Source organism: Podarcis liolepis (genome assembly GCF_965112155.1).
Source record: "Podarcis liolepis genome assembly, chromosome: 11".
NCBI classification, from domain to species: domain Eukaryota; kingdom Metazoa; phylum Chordata; class Lepidosauria; order Squamata; family Lacertidae; genus Podarcis; species Podarcis liolepis.
The window spans coordinates 64,332,826-64,352,678 of record NC_139565.1 but is presented as its reverse complement, the minus strand read 5'-3'; the positions used below and the strand labels follow the sequence as shown (position 1 = coordinate 64,352,678).

The 19,853-nt window shown below is 50.6% G+C and overlaps 1 protein-coding gene across 2 annotated transcripts in view; it reads right to left on the bottom strand.

Annotated features, from left to right (window-relative positions):
• Positions 1-14,395, bottom strand: part of IL11RA (interleukin 11 receptor subunit alpha) — a 150,677-nt gene extending 136,282 nt beyond the window's left edge. Inside the window, exon 1 of one of the 2 annotated variants that reach the window (XR_014517257.1) lies at positions 14,240-14,395. The gene's annotated coding sequence lies outside the window, so the exon portion shown is untranslated. The remainder of the gene's footprint in view (positions 1-14,239) is intronic. The other variant, XM_083466157.1, reaches the window with a different exon arrangement.
• Positions 14,396-19,853: the final 5,458 nt, after the last annotated feature.

Below are 19,853 nucleotides of genomic sequence, written 5' to 3'. Positions count from 1 at the left end.
TCTCTAAATCTGTGCAAAAATCCAGAAATTGCAGCTGCTTTCACAAGACGCTCTGCAAGAAGAATCCACATTCCCAGGCCTTTGCAAATGATGTCACAGCAACGACTCACAGGGCACCTGCTCCCACCCCCCAACAATGAAGAATCATTTCCATTCGTCACCCGTTGCCATCTAAAGCATGCACCGAAACAGCAAGGAATGCGTGCAATCGACTGGTGCAACCTTGCATTTGTGTCCAACCAGGGATCCGTGGCTGAACGTGGCTCCCTGTTGAGGGAATGCTCGGTGGCAAATCTGGGTTTGCTGTTCTGCGAAACGGACTTCTTCATGCGGTGCATAGTTGATCTGTGGAACTCCCTCCCACAAGAGGCAGTGAGGACTACCAGCCTATATGGCTTTAAAAGAGGACTAGGCAAATTCATGGAGAAGGAGAGGACTATCAGTGGCTTCTATCAGATACTGCACCCTCACTGTTGCTGGAGACGCCACAATGAGTGTGCAAAGCTGTTCCAGAGAGTTCTGTGTCATGCACCACGGTTGCCACAAACTTTGGATTGGGCTTCAGGGCTGCCGTGATGCCTAGGCCCTGCCACCTTCTCTGCTAAGTCCCACATTTCTGCATTTGCCAAATATCAGGGTGCTTCCACATTGTCAAACTATGGGAACACTCCCCAAAGTCACTCTCCATAGACTGAATTCAGGAAAGACCCATCTACGAGCCAAAACAGAAGTGTGCTGTGGAGGGCTTCGTGGAGCTCTGGAATTACATGGGCTTTCTCAGACGCAGCCATGTCTATAAACCTTCCCTGCACACTGGTGGCTGGAAAAAGATGCTGTACAGTGGTACTTCGGGTTAAGAACTTAATTCGTTCCGGAGGTCCGTTCTTAACCTGAAACTGTTCTTAACCTGAAACACCACTTTAGCTAATGGGGCCTCCTGCTGCCACCGCGCCACCGCTGCACGATTTCTGGTCTCATCCTGAAGCAAAGTTCTTAACCCGAGGTACTATTTCTAGGTTAGCAGAGTCTGTAACCGGAAGCATCTGTAACCCGAGGTACCACCAGTTTATGTATATAGCCAGGATGGCTGTGCTCTGCCCTCTACAGTCGGAGGCAGCAATGCTAGAAAGTGCAGGAGGGAGAGGGGTCTGTTGTGATCAAATCCTGTTTACAGGCATCCGGTTGGCCCCTGTGAGAACAGGATGCTGGACCAGATGGGCCATTGGCCGGATCCAGCTGGCTCCTCTTAAGATTATGACTCCTAAGGCAGGGGAGGCCAGAAGTCACCTTTCTCAATCACAGCAGTTCTTTAAACTTTATCACAGGCCACCAGAAAATTGCTGGTGGCTTTAAAAACTTTTGGAGTTCTACACTGTAGAATCAATCCAGGTTTCACTTCTGAATTAAATACAGCAAAAGGTAAATCGATTTTCATTTTCTTTGCAGGGGGTCTGGCCAGGTGAGCCTAGGGAATCCCTTCTAGCTGTACGGTTCTATGATTCTAGAAATCGCTGCCAGTCAATGGTCTGGCTGAGTAGGAAGCTGGGATCGCTCAGTGGGTAGAGCAGGGGTAGGCAACCTAAGGCCCATGGGCCACAAGCAGTCCATGTGGGTCGTTTAACTGGCCCATGAGCTGCCCCCAAACTGAGCCACCCACTCGGTGAGTCACTGCGCGCTGCGCTAAACCAGTGCAGCATGGCGCGGGAACTCGCTTCCGCGGCACCAGAAATCGCGTCTGTGCATACGCAGACGCCAAAAATCACAGCACGCACTCACGTGTGCGCACAATCTGGCCCACAGAGGGATCTCTGCTGGAGTGAGCTGGCCCAGGTGAGGTAAACCTTGCTGACCCCTGCAGTAGGTAACCAAACAAACCCCTCTGTTGCAAAGAGAACGTCGGCAATGTCTAGGCAAGTCCAATATGAAAACAAGTCCAAAATGAAAACTTTAGTCTCAAAGTCTTTGAAAATCTTTAAAGGAAGTGAGGTACCAGACTTTGTACGATGACAGACAAGCTGTGAAGCTTTGTGTATTCAGCAAATCTGATGTCCAACACTGAACAGTGATTCCGGATATAGTGTATTTAAAGATTTTCAGAGACTTTGAGACTAAAGATTTCATTTTGGACTTGTTATGGTTTGAAGGAATTCTATAAAAGATTGTTCATTGCATATGTGTCATTGTGTTGCCTAGACATTGCTCACCCTTGCAGTAGAGTAGACCCCTGCTTGGGTCATGGATTCGAGTCACACATTGGGCATAAGATTCCTTCATTGCCGGGGGTTGGACTAGATGGCCCTTGGGGTCCCTTCCAATTGTATGATCTATTATTCATTGTGAAGTTGCTTCCTCTGTTCTTAGAGGCCATGGGTCACGTTTTGAGCATCTCTGCTCTATGACATACACCAGCGCTGGATTTAGGGCAAGTTTGGGCAGTTCCCCCGCACAGGGTGCCAAACCGAAGGGGAGCAAAATGGCAAAGATCCATAACTGAGGAGATCCATTTGGAGGGGCACTAAATCTTGGCCTTGCTCAGGGAACCCTGAAAACACAGGTAACACCTGACCAGCCACAGAGGACAGGAGAGCTGGCAGGTGGCAGCTGAATTTCCTTAACGTTCTTGCAAATTAAGAATTGCTGCAAGGTCTTGCAGTCCCTGAAGGCAGCGGATGCCTGGATGCCTTTAGACATTTCTTTCGCCTGTCCTCCCACAAGAGATTACAACCATTTAAAACCTGGAGGCATAAATAACAGCTGTCAAGGTGTTGGCCGCAGTCCAGGGGAGTCAACAGAGCAAGGCCAGAGAACGTCTGCCTTTCCTCAGGGGTTGCAGCCACAAAAAAGACTCCAAGCTTAGACCTCAAGCGGTTCCTCCAAAGCGCAGGATCCTTCCACCGACATGTACAAAGCCCTTTGGCAAAGCATCCCAGGAGCAGGTCTGGCTGTTCTGTGGAATCAGTAGCTAAATCAAAGATGTTTCTTTTAAAAAGACAAAGCCCACTTAATCTCAGCACAGGCTTATTAGCTGCCTGGCCAAACAAGGGCTCCAGGGACATTCAGAAAATGTCTATCCGAAAATGGAATATACAAAGAGAAAGAAGTCATGTAGTGGTCAGAATAAGGGACTAGGACCCAGGAGAGACCAGGGGACAAATCCTGGCTCGGCCATGTAGCTCACTGGGAGTGACCTTGGGCCAGTCAGTCTGACCTGTCAGCCGAACCAACCTCTCTTAAAGGAGAAATCTGAGGGCTCCCTTGCACAAAAAACAAGGAGACCAGCCAGGAATACCAGAGCAAAACAGCAGCCAGTAGACTTGGTCTTTATTGAAGACCCTCGCAACAGGACTCCCACCTGCCACCAGGTGGAACAAGATGGAAGCCCCGAACAAAAGAGAACCCCAACTTTTATTAGCTGCTAATCCCCATGTTACACCCCCCCAAACTACATCACTCGTGCATCACGGTTACATCATGAAAGGGGAGGTCTGGTGGCAGTAATCTGAGCATCCTGGACCCTGCCCCATGGTTCCCCTTGCCCTCCACCAAACACCCATCAAGTATAACAAAAGAGATATTTACATTTCCCTCTTTCCCAGCCAAGTTTATCACACCCTTTTGTGTCTTCATCTGGGTTTGTTATTTCTGGAATGGCTACCTGTCTGGCACTCAGGTATCAGGATGCCAGGGATTATCACTCAGGCAGAGGGGCTGCTGAGTAGCTGAGCTCACATGTCTAGATGAGTTTCTGAAGTTTTCCCAGTGAGCCAGTACATAAATACATTGGTCAGTGAATTCTTACATTTGGTATCGTGCAGCAAAGGCCCTTTGAATAGATAGGAAGAAACTGTGATGAAGTGTTTTGTGGGGACAAGCCACAAAAGTCACAAAAGCGATTGTGCTGATTTTGGTAGTGGGCTGCATGTGCATGATATCTGCTGGAGGGGCAACCCCCTCCAACCTATACATAAAATCTTGCAACACCTCACAGGGTTGTTGTGGAGATCAAATGAGGCAGGCGAGAACTGTGTAGGCTGCCTTGAGCTCCTGGGGGGGGGGGAGAGTCAGGATATAAATGCAACAAACAAACAAACTAATACCATTTTATTTATTTAAACAAATTTAATTTGCTTAATTCCGGTTTTAGATTTCTGTATGTTTTACAACAGGGCTGTAAATTCTTAGTGATAATTTCAGTGTTTTATCTTTTTGTGAGCTGCTTTGAGGGTTGTTGTTTTTTCCTATAATCAAGCGGTATACAAATTTGATTAAGCAAATAAACAAGCAAATAAATAAACAAATAACAGGTGTGCCCCACTCATCATCCCTCAAAGTGTGAGATAGGTTTGGCTAAGGGATAGCAATTGACTCCCAATCACTCAGTGAGCTTTGAACCCAGGCCTCCCTGGTCCAAGCTGGGCACTAACCACTAGGCCACATGGCACCATGCATGCTCTCATGCTCAGGCTTTGGTGCCTCTCCAAGAGGAGAGGGCTCTGACTTTGCTGGCAGGCGAATGGGCGAGTCACGAATAGCCTGCAGAAATCTGCAGAGACTGAGAGGGAACATGGGGAAAATTAATCACACAGATCAATCGCCTCATGATTTGTAGTAAGAAAAGGATTCCCAGCCACAACCCCCCCCCGCCCCTCCCAACTCGGCTGGAGATCCCAGCTGCATCTGTGAGGTTGCATTTTCTTGTAGTTCATGGAAGAGAAACAGAAGTGAGAGATGGCTTGTTCAATATTCGAGTCCTACATTGCCACAAATTCACTGAATGACCAGCCGAGCCCCCTGTCTCTCTTTCTCTGCCAGAACTCCCCACCAATGAAAATAGGGCCCACCTGACAAGCTTGTGATGAGAGGACACACAATCCAAAAGATTGCAAAGCATTCTGAAATTTATGCTATGTTGCGGTTTGGCTCACTTACTAGAGCCACCTACAGATGAATCATATTCATTCTTTCTTGCAGTCAACCAGAGCCAAGGCAAAGAAGGTCTTCTCTTGGGAAAAGGGGGGTGGCAGGATTTGTTTTACTGCATCTATACTCCGCTTTTCTTTTAAGGTGTCCAAGGTGGGATGTGTCGTTCTCCCCGCTGCTGCCATTTCACCATCACAAGAACCCCGTGCAACAGATCAGATGTTTGTGGGAGGGGGGTTCATTGTTTGTTGTTGTTTTCATTATGTTGTGTTTTTATACTGTATTTTTATGTTGTGAACCACCCTGAGATCTACAGATGAAGGGTGGCACTGTATACAAATTTAATAAATAAAATGAATAAAAATAACCAGGCTGAGGGACACTGACTGGCTCAAGGTTACGCACTAAGCTGCACGGCTGAGTGCACATTCGAACCCATAACTCTGCAGTCTTGCTCTGACCACTGCACAATGCTGCCTCACAAAGTACTACCACTTTATCCCCGTATGGCAGCGGTTCTCAAGCTGTGGGTCCCCAGATGTTGTTGGACTACAACTCCCGTCATCCCTGAGCTCTGGCCTTGCTAGCTAGGGGTGATGGGAGTTGTAGTTCAACAACATCTGGGGACTCACAGGTTGAGAAAGGCTGCCCTAGAGCATGGGTAGGCAAACTAAGGCCCAGGGGCTGGATGCGGCCCAATTGCCTTCTAAATCCGGCCCACGGACGGTCCGGGAATCAGCGTGTTTTTACATGAGTAGAATGTGCACTTTTATTTAAAATGCATCTCTGGGTTATTTTGGGGGCATAGGAATTTGTTCATCCCCCCCCCCCAGAATATAGTGCGGGCCCCCAAGGGACAGTGGACCAGCCCCCTGCTGAAAAAGTTTGCTGACCCCTGAGGAAATATGCTCCAACAGGGTGGAGCCCCAAAGTCCACGCGCTCAGGACGACACGCTTCCTCCTGCTGCTGCCAGCAGTGTCTGGGGCTCATAAGCAGAGCCTGCAGGATCAGGCCAATGGCCCATCTGGTCCAGCACCCTGTTCTCACAGTGGACACCCAGGTACCCCAGTGGGAAACCAGCACTCAGGATCCCGGCACAAGAGCATCTCTCCCCTCCTATATTTTCCAGCAAAGGATATTCAGAAGCATCGCTGCCTCTGACAGTCAAAGCACAGCCGTCTGACCAGCTGTATCCATCAACAGCCCCTCTCCATCTCCTTTCCCTGGCAAGAACCGCCTTGGGCACTGCTTTGCTGCCACATGCCCCCAGGGACACTTGAAGGACAAGGAGCCGGGAAGGCGGGCAGATCAGCCGTAAATCAAGGCGGCAAGGCTTCCGATAAGGCGAGAGCGGCGGGAGAGGAAACTTGGGCGGCTTCCAATATTCCCCGGCCTTAGAGGGGACGGGTGGCGGGCTGAGTCACTGGCTCACTCTTCCATTCATTCATTGATTCATTCATGCTTCATAAGAGAGGGCAAAGGAGCCAAGGCCTCTGTCTCTCCCTCCCCGCCACCCCCCCATTCCAGCTGCCACAGCAAGAAGATTTTATTACAGCAAAGAGAAAGTTGCTTAACCGACGTGCGTCGCCATCCCTTCTTCCCGCCCCGACCCCGGACTTTCCCATGCGTGGGAAGAGTGGGTGTAACGCAGGGTCACCGCCAGGAAGGGGGGTGTCACACACGTCTGGGTCATCTCCAGAGCAACGACCCCATTGGAGGTCCGCCAGGGCAGATTCCGCGTCCTCAATCCAGTTCTCCCTTTCTTGCTACCTGCTGCTGTTGCCAAACCTCCCTGCTGGCCCCTCTCCCAAATCTCATCAAATCACAGAATTGCAGAGTTGGAAGGGACCCTCGCGAGTCAGGTTGCCCACCCCACATGCACGATGCAGGAATCACAGCGAAAGCATCCCTGGCAGGTGAACATCTGTCAAAGGCACCTCTCAGCCAAAGGAATGCAATTAATGATTTATGGTCAAAGATAACACTTACAGTTGCTTCTACCGCTCTGGAGAGCTGGGCACGCCAGTCTAGCATCTAGGCCAGGGGTTAGCAAACTGTTTCAGCAGGGGGCTGGTCCACTGTCCCTTAGACCTTGTGGGGGGCTGGACTATATTTTTTTGGGGGGGGGGAATGAATGGATTCCTGTGCCCCACAAATAACCCAGAGGTGCATTTTAAATAAAAGGACACATTCTACTCATGTAAAAACATGCTGCTTCCCAGACCATCTGCGGGCCGGATTTAGAAGGGGATTGGGCCACATCTGGCCCCTGGGCCTTAGGTTGCCTACCTATGGTCTAGGTACCTATTCCCAGGTCTGCGCTCTATGGTGCAGTTGCAGGAACTGGGGACCACTCCCCCTCCACCAGTTTATGTACCTTCCTCTGACAGTCTGGACACACATAGCCAGAGACTACGCCTGCCTTATGAAAGCTTCCTCTGCTCTTCCCTCTTCAGCTCTCTCTTGGTTCTGGGAGACAGGGGTGCAGGAGAGGGTGGAGAAGCGCTTCACTTGCCTGGCTTGCCTCTTCCTGATCAATTTGCAGATCACACCAAACTGGGAGGGGTGGCTAACACCCCAGAGGAAAGGATCACACTTCAAAACGACCTTGACAGATTAGAGATTTGGGCCAAAACAAACAAGATGAACTTTAAGGGGGAGAAATGTAAAGTATTGCACTTGGGCAAAAAAAATGAGAGGCACAAATACAAGATGGGGGACACCTGGCTTGAGAGCAGTACATGTGAAAAGGATCTAGGAGTCTTGGTTGACCACAAACTTGACATGAGCCAACAGTGTGACGCAGCAGCTAAAAAAGCCAATGCAATTCTGGGCTGCATCAATAGGAGTATAGCATCTAGATCAAGGGAAGTAATAGTGCCATTGTATTCTGCTCAGGTCAGACCTCACCTGGAGTACTGTGTCCAGTTCTGGGCACCACAATTCAAGAAGGACACTGACAAACTGGAATGTGTCCAGAGGAGGGCAACCAAAATGGTCAAAGGCCTGGAAACGATGCCTTATGAGGAACGGCTAAGGGAGCTGGGCATGTTTTGCCTGGAGAAGAGGAGGTTAAGGGGTGATATGATAGCCATGTTCAAATATATAAAAGGATGTCACATAGAGGAGGGAGAAAGGTTGCTTTCTGCTGCTCCAGAGAAGCGGACACGGAGCAATGGATCCAAACTACAAGAAAGAAGATTCCACCTAAACATTAGGAAGAACTTCCTGACAGTAAGAGCTGTTCGACAGTGGAATTTGCTGCCAAGGAGTGTGGTGGAGTCTCCTACTTTGGAGGTCTTTAAGCAGAGGCTTGACAACCATATGTCAGGAGTGCTCTGATGGTGTTTCCTGCTTGGCAGGGGGTTGGACTCGATGGCCCTTGTGGTCTCTTCCAACTCTAGGATTCTATGATTCTATGATTCCTCCTCCTCCAGCTCTGAAGCTTCTCTTGCCTCTGATTCTCGCCTCCTGGCTGGCACAGGTCCCCACAGACCTCTGCCCCCTTCTCCTGAGTCAGACTCCAGCCCGCCTTCTCCCAAGGCACTCTCGCCAGCTTCCTGCCACCATCCAACCACTGCTCAAGAATCTCCCATGAAGGAAAGTCCACCACCTTCGCAAGGAGTCCGTTTCGTAGCCAAACAGCTATTACCTTCAGCAAGTTCTTCCTAAGGTTTACCTGTGGCGGCCTGGGTTGGTGATACTGTTTAACATCTCCACTATTTAACAAACAAAAACTAGAGACCTTTTTTTAATCTGCTACCCTGAAAAATGTGGGGGGGGGGGTGTGGAGGAGGGTTGAAGGGGTTGCAAAGTTCACAACCACCTTGGAGTAAACTTAATGTGTTACTACTATTAGTAATGTTTCTCTATAGAACACATTAAAATCTAAAGTGACTTCCTAAGAATAAATCCTGAAGAGAAGCAAGCAGGCTTTGGGCAACAACATAGGACACTTTGCTAGTAAGGTCCAGCCAGAATGGGAATAGGATTTAAGGCCACCTTCTGTGGATCTCAGGCCCCTATGTATGTGTCCGTATTTTGCTTTGTTTTGTCACTGGTTTTTTGTCTGTCCAGTTCGTCACTCTTTTTTCCGGAATGCCTGATGATCTCCTCTCCCAACCCTGACACTTCTGGCTGTGCATTTTCTTATTAAATAGTTGTGATCCAAAACACCTGGAGGCCAGGGGAGAGATTTCATGGTTGGCAACAGCTGCCAGGCCTCTTTCACCGCAAACTCATCCCATCCTAAAGCTGCCTGCTCTATTGCCCAGCACACTTTGCAGCCACAACCAATTCCACAAGTTACAAAGGAGTAAACTGAATGCTTTCCTCTTCTTGGAGCAGGGATCCTCAAACTTTTTAAACAGGGGGCCAGCTCACTGTCCCTCAGACACTGTTGGGGGCCGGACTATAGTTTGAAAAAAATATGAACAAATTCCTATGCACAATGCACATATTTTATTTGTGGTGCACAAAAAATAGGAAAAACAATACAATACAGTCATACCTCATGTTACGTTTGCTTTATGTTACGTTTATTCAGGTTGCATCTCACGGAAACCTGGAAGAACCGGAAAGAGTTACTTCCAGGTTTCGCCGCTCGCGCATGCGCAGAAGAGCTAAATCGCACTTTGCGCATGTGCACAAGCACCAAATCACGCCACACACCTGCGCAGATACGGTGCTTCAGGTTGCAGGTTTGCATGTTGCGATCGGGCCTCTGGAATGGATCCCGTTCGCAACCAGAGATACCACTGTATTTAAAATGAAGAACGGTTTTAATCAACATAAACTTACAAGTATTTCAATGAGAAGTATGGGCCTGCTTTTGGCTAACGAGATGGTCAGTATCTCCTCCCATCTGCTCTGCCGGGCAGTGGAATGAGGTTCCCAGCCCTGAAATGGCTACTTCCCTGTCCCGCCTCAAAGCGGGGGGCGGCCCCCCTCCCCCCTCCCCGCGGCTGCCTCACCTGAGTCGCTCACCTCGCACAGTGCAGCCGAAGGAACTCTCAGCCACGGACCAGAGAGAGAGAGAGAGAGAGAGAACGCAAAAGCGCTGTCCCGCTTGCTGCACGTGCACAGGATCACATCATCCCTCCTCTTGCATGCGCACTGCCCCCCCCACGCAACCAACCAACCCACTCGCGGCATCAATGGATGCCGGATGCACAGGTCGTGCTCACAAACGGGACGCCGTACTTCCTTTCGCCATAGACCCATTAGACAGCGGTGGGTTCTGCAATTGCCGGACGGGCAAGGTTCAGGACCTTGGCGGGCCGGATCTGGCCCGTGGACCATAGTTTGAGGACCCCTATCTTGGAGTGCCCCCCATAGGCTACAGGTATGAATTTCACCCTCTGATCCAGACGCCCACACTTCATTCTGTCCACACCACATGCAGAGAGTCAAGGTGCAATGCAGAGAGGGAGCTGTGGAGCAGAATAGCCACAGATGACTCACAAAACAAGCTTAAGGAGCATTATGCAAGAAAATGCTCCCCTCCTGAGCTCCATATCCAACGGCAACTAGCAAAATTTCCTGCAGTGCAAAGGGGTTGGATCAAGAGAGGAGAGGGGCACCCGATGCCAACATCCTCGCAGCCTGGCAAGGCTAGGCCTCCACAAAGACCCACAGGCGCACACAGACGTGTGTGTGTGTGTGATACCTGATGCTCATGTGAAGCAAAGGCCTCAGCACTTTGAATGGCTCCTTCAAGGAGGAAAGGCCTTTAATCACAACACAAGAGGAGGAATTCTCCTCTCTTGGAATTCTTAGAAGCACATAAGAACAGCCTGCAGGATCAGGCCAAGAGCTCCTTTAGTCCAGCATCCTGTTCTCACAGTGCCTGACCAGATGCCTCTGGGATGCAATGAGGGCATGAATGAAAGAGCCCTCGGTTTCCAGCAACTGGTACAGTCAAACCTCAGATCCTGAACGCCTCCGTTTTGGAACCTTGCGGCTCCCGAATGCTGAAAACCCAGAAGTAAATGCTCCGGTTTTCAAACATTTTTCGGAAGCCAAATGTCCAACGCGGCTTCTGCTTGAGTGCAAGAAGATCCTGCAACCAGTCGGAATTACTGCCTCGGTTGTCGAATATTTCAGAAGCCGAACAGGCTTCTGGAACGGATTATGTTCAACAACCGAGGTTTGACTGTACAGTGGTACATATGCTTCAAGTTACAGACTCCGCTAACCCAGAAATAGTACCTTGCGTTAAGAACTTTACTTCAGGGTGAGAACAGAAATCGCACAGCGGCAGCGCGGTGGCAGCAGGGGGCCCCATTAGCTATAATAATAATAATAATAATAATAATAATAATAATAATAATAATAATTTATTTGTTCCCCAGCCACTCTGGACGGCTTCCATAGTAACAAAAAATACACTAAAATATCACACATTAAAAACTTCCCTGAACAGCTAAAGTGGTACCTGAGGTTAAGAACTGTTTCAGGTTAAGAACAGACCTCCAGAACGAATTAAGTACTTAACCCGAGGTACCACTGTATTCAGAAGCATTCAAAATACAGCTCTCTCTTCCATGGCTTGGTCTAATCCTCTTTTCAAGGCATCCAAAGTCCTGCGGGAGTGAGTTCCATAGTTTAACTATGCGCGGTTCATTCATTCCCAGGACCTCTGCAGCATCTGCTTCTCTACTGACATTCCTTCTTCTGGAATAAAGCCCAGCCCTTCCACAGGGAAAGAGAGACTCTGCCTGGACCAGACAGCAGTGGGTGCAAATCTTGGGCACATGATTATTGCCCTTTGGAACTCCCTGCCTACTGATATCAAGCAGGCACCTTCACTGCCTACTAAAACCATTCTTGCTTCAGCACGCCTACCCAGAAGCTCAGGAAGTCGGTGCGAGCTTTAATTTGCTTGGGTATGTTAACTTTCTGTAGGTTTTTAAGCATTTCCATGAATTTTGCTTGATGTTTTTATCTTTTTGTATACCTCTTTACAAAACGCGGGTAGCGCTGTGGTCTAAACCTCTGAGCCTAGGGCTTGCCGATCAGAAGGTCAGCGGTTCGAATCCCCACAATGGGGTGAGCTCCTGTTGCTTGGTCCCAGCTCCTGCCAACCTAGCAGTTCGAAAGCACGTCAAAGTGCAAGTAGATAAATAGGTACCGCTCCGGCGGGAAGGTAAACGGCGTTTCCGTGTGCTGCTCTGGTTCGCCAGAAGCGGCTTAGTCCTGCTGGCCACATGACCCGGAAGCTGTACACCGGCTCCTTTGGCCAATAAAGCGAGATGAGCACCACAACCCCAGAGTCGTCCGCGACTGGACCTAATGGTCAGGGGTCCCTTTAACTTTAAACCTCTTTATGAGGTTGTTGCTTTTGTACAATCAAGCGATGTACACTTATTTTGTGGAACAGGTAATAAATAAACAAAGAAATGATAAATATTATTATTACTCAATTCCCTTCCCCAAAACTCTTGCAGAATATGAGATCATAAACCTTCCCATTTTGGAGATAAAAGACACAGGCTGAAATAAGCAGATCAGGCCTGGGGAGGGATGTGGCTCAGGATGGTGGCCGGGGGGGGGGGGGGAGCTGGAGGAAACTCCCAAGGGCCAGACAGAGACCCCTGGGGGCTGCATTTGGCGCCTGGTTTCTTCGACCCTGGAATTGACAAGCAAAATGAACACCTTGTGACTCTTGGTCAAGGCCTAAAGCCCACAAAGGTTGGACCACACACACACTCCCTAGGTCAAGACTCCAGACATCTTCTTCTCCCACTTGCCGGCCATTAGGGCTCTTTATCGCCGGACACCAGGTAGCCTTGTGGCCTGTTAGCACAAAACCCACAGGGTCCATTATAAAGACCCTCTTTGCCAGCCGAAACCCTGCAGTGTGACCTCTCTGGAATTGCAAAGAACCGTCCAGAAAACTCTCACCCCCTCCCAGATCTTCTCCAGAAGTGAGTGGTGGGTCCGCCAGCGGACAGTCAAAGATGCCTGTCAACGAAAGACAACCCATTGATCTACTCTTGAGCCTTCCTCCAAAGCAAGCAGCTGCCTCGAGATCGGGGCCACGCCGTGTCCCCGCAGCAGCCATGACTCCAGGCGTGTGTGCACACATAGTCACAGTCCTGGAAGCCTCTGGGAGAGATTTACGAGTGTTTGTGTACTTGAGCGAAGGAAGGAAAGCAGCAGATCTCTAAACAACTGTGTCCACAGAGTTTACCTTTTCCTCTGCAGTTCCCATCACAATAAATAAAAGGCGAAGCATTTCCCAATTCCAGAAAGCGGGGAGGACATGGACTGTGTGCTAAGTGGTGTTTTTGTTTTTAGGGCTCAGTTGCCCCCCCCTCCTTCTGACAGTCGCACCAGGGACCCAGAGAGTTGGCTGGCTGGCAAAAAGGCTCCCCCCTTCCCGCTGCGTCTCTCCCCCGCCCCCTCCCTTCCTCCTGCCTGGCATTTTACGGGCAGTGAGCTGCCTATTTCTCTCTAGTAATAAAAGTTGGCTTGCCAGCTGCAGCTGCTGAGCGGGAGAATTGGGGGGGGGGATGGAGAGATGGGGGAGAAAGTGGCTGTTTAGTCTCCAAGGACGGCTGCCAGGGAGGTTGGAGAGGGCAGGCAGGAGAGACCCCCAAGGCCTTTCCGGGGTGCAGAGCAGGGACTCCCAGGGACGGGGGGGCAGGAGAGAGGGAGAGAGAGAGTCTCTCCCCCCCCCCGCCACGCTGCGGCTTCTGCAGAGCTGTTTACGCGTCCTGCCAGGCAAGAAGTTGGCCTTCTCCCCTGCGTCTGGCTGGCCAGGACGGCGCAAAGTCCAGCCAGCTTGGGATTCCCATCACCCGAAAACTCCATTCCAGGCCACACAAGTCCAAGATAAAAGGCTAGTTGCTTGGGGGAGGAGAAATGCCTTTTCCACGGGGAGAGGCGTCTGCCTTGCTCTTTATGGGTCGGGAGAGGTGGGAAGGAGCGCGCTGCGGGAGGGGGCATCTCTCTCCGGGACGGGACGGGGGGCTGGCTTGAAAAGTCCTGCGTCTCCGGGAGGATGTCAGCCCGTCTCTTGGCGCGGACACGCGGCAGTAAATAAGCAAAGGAAAGTTGTTGTTTTTCCCCGGGAGGGGGCGGCTCGCAATGTCTCTGCCTCCGGACCGGGGGGGGGGGAGCCGTTTGGACATAACTTTCAGACTGGGGGCCTCCCTTAGGATGGAGTGGGGGCTTTTCCTTGGGAAGGGGGGGGCGGAAGGAAGGATGGCTGTCTGGGAGGAGAAAGCGCAGCCGGGGAATGCGACGCGCGTTTGGAGAGGTTCCCGCTTCCCTGCCGTGCGCCCATCCCGTTCCCGTCGCCGCGGGCCTTACCTCGTCCTCCTCCGCGGTCCCGGGGCTGCTAGGCGCGCATGTTGGCCGCGGCTGCCCGCGCTCTGCTGCCTCCGGCCGGCCGGCGGAGGGTGCCGGTGTCTCGGCTCGGCTGCCTCCGGCTGGCTCGCTCGCTCGCTCGCCCGCGCCGTCCCGCCCCGCGCTGCCGCCGCCGGCACGGCCAATCCGGGCGGGCGAAGGCGGCGTGTCTGGCGGAGGAGGGACGGCCAGTCCCCGCGGGGCGAGCGGCGGCTCCTCTCCGGGCGCGTTGCGCTGCGCAACGCTGCGCTGCCTACCCAACTGGCTGGGTAGCTAGAGGGGAGCCCGGACGGGGGACTGGGCGCCTTCTCCTGACCTGCGCCCCGAGACCATAGCTGTCAACTTACAGATTTGAAAATAAGGGACCAGCAGCCTCGAAAATAAGGGACCAGCAGCCAAAATAAGGGATTTTGCTCAGTTTATACAGAAATCCGGCACTGATGGAGCCAGGCTGCTTTGGCTGCGAATGACTGTGTTTTGCAGGGGGTTGGACTGGATGATCCTAAGGGTCTACAACTCCCACCAAAGAAGAGGGGCAGACAAAACTGATGAACGACGTGGAGATGGCAAAGCTTACAGGCAGAATTAGAAACCAGGAAAAGGACCTCTTTAATGAAGAATGGGGAAAGTTTATAATTTAGTTGAAAAGCTATTGTAAAGAGTTACATACATTGGTAGGATTGACAGAAAACTTGTAGTAAAAATTTGAACTATGGATGGACAAATGATTTATAAAAATAGAGTTATGAAAGGGATGTAGAGGGGGAAATCACAACATTAAGATGCTGCACTGGTTGGAGGGTATGGTAAGCTGCACGTTGGGGCTGCTGTCGTCCTGGTGCGAGGAGTTCCATTGGCCCTTCCCCGCAGGAGGGGGGGAGGGAGAGAGAGAGACTCACCCATGCTACCCGGGAGCCCAGCATGAGGTGGTTGCGGTGCTGCAGCGATCGCTGCAGCACTGCCCTTCTGCGTCCCTCCCCATCCCTTCCTCTTCCTCCTCCCGCAGGCCGCCTCCTCAGCCGCCGCCACCGCCTCTGGCTTCGCCTGGCAGTGCGGCGGAAGTCTCGCAAGAGAGGGGCTGCCTGCCCGCCTGCCACCCCCGTCTCCTCACGACGTGCCCCTGAGGGGGAAGAGGGAGAGACGGAGACATGGCAGCTCATGTGCGCGCGCTCTCTCGAGGCGGAGGACCCCGAGCCACTGCTTCCCTCCCGAGCCGGGCGAGCGTGAAACCCAGGAAATTTAAGGGACATCATCAATAAGGGACAGCAGTGGGAAACGGCTCTGGGATAAGGGAGTGTCCCGCCAAATAAGGGACGGTTGACAGCTATGCCTGAGACGCGTTTCCACGGGCGTGAGGGGGTCAACCCAGTGGGCTCTTCTCCTGCACAAGCCCTCTGCGCAATGGCCCAGCTCTCCAAAGCAACCCTGGGCTTTCCTTGCCAGTCCTTCTTCTCTTCCAATGGGATTGCGCAGGAGAACATCTCTGATTCCATTTTCTTCTCTTGGTTTATTAGCAGACCTTAGAATCAGTGGAGCAAGCAGCCCCATCTCCCCAAGTTTGATCTAATTGTAAGGTAATTGGAAATTGAAGCCCTTCACTTTGTCTCCATTGAAGAGACCCCAAAATGAGGACAGCCGTTGAGAACCTTCAACCCGAGTCAGGCTACAGTCCTTAAATCCACCGGGGAAGGAATGATACAGGCAGGAGAGACTTCTTCCCCAACCTGGTGCTATCTATATTTTGGACTACAGCTCCCATCAAGCCACTGTGGTAGCTGGGGACTGGTGGGAGTTGTAGTCCAGCGCATCCCCGATCTGGCCACAGTGATCCATGCAACTGTCACCTCCAGGCTTGACTACAGTGGTACCTCGTGTTACATACGCTTCAGGTTACAGACTCCGCTAACCCAGAAATAGTGCTTCACGTTAAGAACTTTGCTTCAGGATAAGAACAGAAATTGTGCTCCGGCGGCACAGCCGCAGCAGGAGGCCCCATTAGCTAAAGTGGTGCTTCAGGTTAAGAACAGTTTCAGGTTAAGTACAGACCTCCGGAGTGAATTAATTACTTAACCCGAGGTACCACTGTACTGTAATTCGCTCTACGCGGGGCTGACCTTGAAACTGTCCCAGAAACTCCAGCGAGTGCAGAATGCTGGAGCGAGGCTCCTCACGGGGTCCCTGCCATGGGAGCATAATCACCCAGTGCTTTACCAGGTGCACTGGCTCCCGGTGGAGTATAGGGTCAGGTTCAAGGTGCTGGTCTTGACCTTTAAAGCCCTTTGTGGCTTAGGGCCCTCGTATCTAGGGGACTGCCTCTTCTGGTATGTCCCACGGAGGACCTTAAGGTCCATGAATAATCCTCGTTTAGAGGTCCTGGGCCCTAAGGAAGTCAGACTATCCTCCACCAGGGCCAGGGCCTTCTCAGTGATGGCTCCGACCTGGTGGAATGCTCTGTCCCATGAGACCAGGGTCCTTCAGGATTTAACCTCCTTCCATCGGGCCTGTAAGACAGAGCTATTCCGCCTGGCCTTTAATTTGAATTCAGCCTGATCTTTTATTTCCTTTCTCTTCCCTCCCCCTCTCCTTTTATGAAGATCACCCACTCTGGGATCCCACAGCTAATTCTCCCCTGGCCTCTTCGCTGGCCCAAGTAGGACCAATTCAGCCAGCTAGCCCTGGGGATTATATAATTGATTTTTGATTTTTGATTTTTATTGTTATTCATGTTTTTATACTGTATTTTATGCTGCTTTTATAATTAAGTGTTTTAAAGTATTTTTAATTTGCTGTTAACGGCCCTGAGCCCGGTTTTTGAACCGGGAAGGGCGGGGTATAAATAAACATTTATTCTTCTTATTATTATCATCCCGAGGGCACCAGGTTTGGGAAGTCTGACTTAAATCATGGCATGGAGAAAACAGTTTTTCTCCCTCCCTCACAACACTAGGGTGGAATCTAGACATATATAAAAAATGTTGTGAAAATGTTTTTGTTTGTTTGTTTTTTAAAAAATGTTTTTGAAAAAATATTGAATTTGCCATAGCTCACCATTGCCATCTAGTGTCACATTTGTATGATGCACTTTACAACACACTTAAAACGTATTATTTGCTGGGAATTGGACAAATTCATGGAGGGGAGAGCTGTCCATGGCTCCGAGCCATGATGGTTATGTTTGGCCTTCACAGCTGGAGGCAGAAATGTTTTGGAATACCAGTCGCTGGAAACTGCAGAGGGGAGAGTTGCTCCTGTGTTCGAATCCTGCTTGTGGGTTTCCCCTTAGGGCATCTGGTTGGACCCTGTGAAAACAGGATGCTGGACTAGGTGAGCCATTGGCCTGATCCAGTAGCCTCTCCTTATGTTCTTCAATTAATGAGACTTCTGGAGTCAACGGAGGAAGCAAAAGCTGAGAAGGGCTTGGCCATCCACACACCAGGGCGGGTCATTGGGTTGCAAATGGTATTTTTAATTTTGAATCACTTTTCTAATTTCCAGAACTTGACATGTTGGTATTTTCAGATTTTTCAAAGCTATAAATAGCCCCACTTTCCCGTGTCTGTGGAAATATCAATTATCCTTGCTGGATTTTCCATGGGGCGGGGGAATGAAAAGGGTGCCAGCAGCCTCCTGCCTGCAGGCATCCCAGACACAACTGGTTGGCCACGGAAAGAGCAAAACACTGGACTAGGTGGGCCCCTTTGGCCAGATCCAGCAGCCAGGACTTTTTATTACAACCTGAAAAAAGGCTTCACAAAGGTCAACAACAAGAACATAGGAAGGTGCCTCATACAGAGATGTTGGAGATTGACCTGGCAACCTTTTGCAAGGAAAGCAAACAGGAGAGTTTTGTCCTCCCAGCTCTGATGGGTATCACATTCCAATGGCAGGAGAGAGATCCCCAGCAATCAAGGAACATTTACATTCTTTTGTTCTGTCCCCAAAATGAGAATCATCATCATCATCAATTTAATTTCTACCCTGCCCTCCCCAGCCAAGACCAGGCTCAGGGCGGCTAACACCAGGTATAAAAACTGATTAAAATACAACTTAAAAACAAGATTAAAGTACAACATTAAAATGCAGCCTCATTTCAGTAGAAACTCAAATCGAATACTTTTTGGGGATGGGCTGTGGCGATCACACAGGGTCCCCGGACGTTTCACTGTCTATGGATCCCTGTGCAACCACTTGATTTCTCGCTGCCACCACCCAGACCCTACCTGGTACAATACTGAGTCCAGTTTATTTATTGCAGTTTAACAAGCGTGTGGTTTCATAAACGGTATCGGTCCATTACAATCATGGGGTGCCTATCCAGACCTATAACTTCCGCTACCTGCTCTCACTCACTAAACCACCTCTCAGATATTTACTTGACTTCCTAGCTCCTAACTGTTCCTGACTCAAGTTATTTCACTACACTAACTCAACCGGGGACGCGGGTGGCGCTGTGGGTTAAACCACAGAGCCTAGGACTTGCTGATCAGAACTTCGGTGGTTCGAATCCCTGCGACGGGGTGAGCTCCCGTTGCTCGGTCCCTGCTCCTGCCAACCTAGCAGTTCGAAAGCATGTCAAAGTGCAAGTAGATAAATAGGTACCGCTCTGGCGGGAAGGTAAATGGCGTTTCCATGCACTGCTCTGGTTCCCCAGAAGTGGCTTAGTCCTGCTGGCCACATGACCCGGAAGCTGGACGCCGGCTCCCTCGGCCAATAAAGCGAGATGAGCACCACAACCCCAGAGTTGGCCATGAGTGGACCTAATGGTCAGGGGTCCCTTGACTTTTACCTTTACCTAACTCAACCTCCCCACAGACTCTATCCCACTCCAACCAACCACCCAACTCCCAACGAACTCCCCTTTCACCCCTCCCAGAGCTGGTTTTATAGTCCCTCTGACTCCACCCCCTGGGTTCTGATTGGGTAACTGGTTTAACTATTTCACCTCCAGCACTCTCATATGTTAGCCCTGGATCTGGCAGCCCTGGATCTGGCCAAAAGGGGTCCCATCTAGCCTTGCGGTCTCTTCCTTGCAGTGGTCAACCGGGTGCCCAATGTGGGAAACTTGCAAGCGGATTGGGGCACGACAGCAACCTCTGCATTAGTGATCGTGAGCATCTGGAACGCAGAGGCCAAATCTTACAAACGAAGCCGCCAAGGTGGTCAAACTCACAATGACAAATATTATGCAATAGGATAAGCTTTGCAGCCTGAGACTTCCGTTTGAGTCTCTGATTTAAAGAGTCATAAACAAGACAGTAAAATATGCTGCCATTTCTCTCTGCACCATGTGTCTCTGTTCAGCCATAAATCTTGCTTTCCCACCCATTATAAAATAATCAGCATTAGGCTTGTCCTGGAGAGTCAGGAAAGGGGCAACAGAGAGAGGTTCTGACCATCCTTCTTTGAACGGGGGGGGGGGGGGGGGGGCGGCGGCAGACAAGGGCCTCTGGATAAGTTGCTGCTTATCTGGGGAGAGATGGTCCAAGGTTCTTGCAGAATACGCAGAAGAGATTCTCTCCCATCTGCCTTGAAAGTGCAAGCCTCAGTAAATCTTCTCAGCTTCGAGCCAGCCAAACAT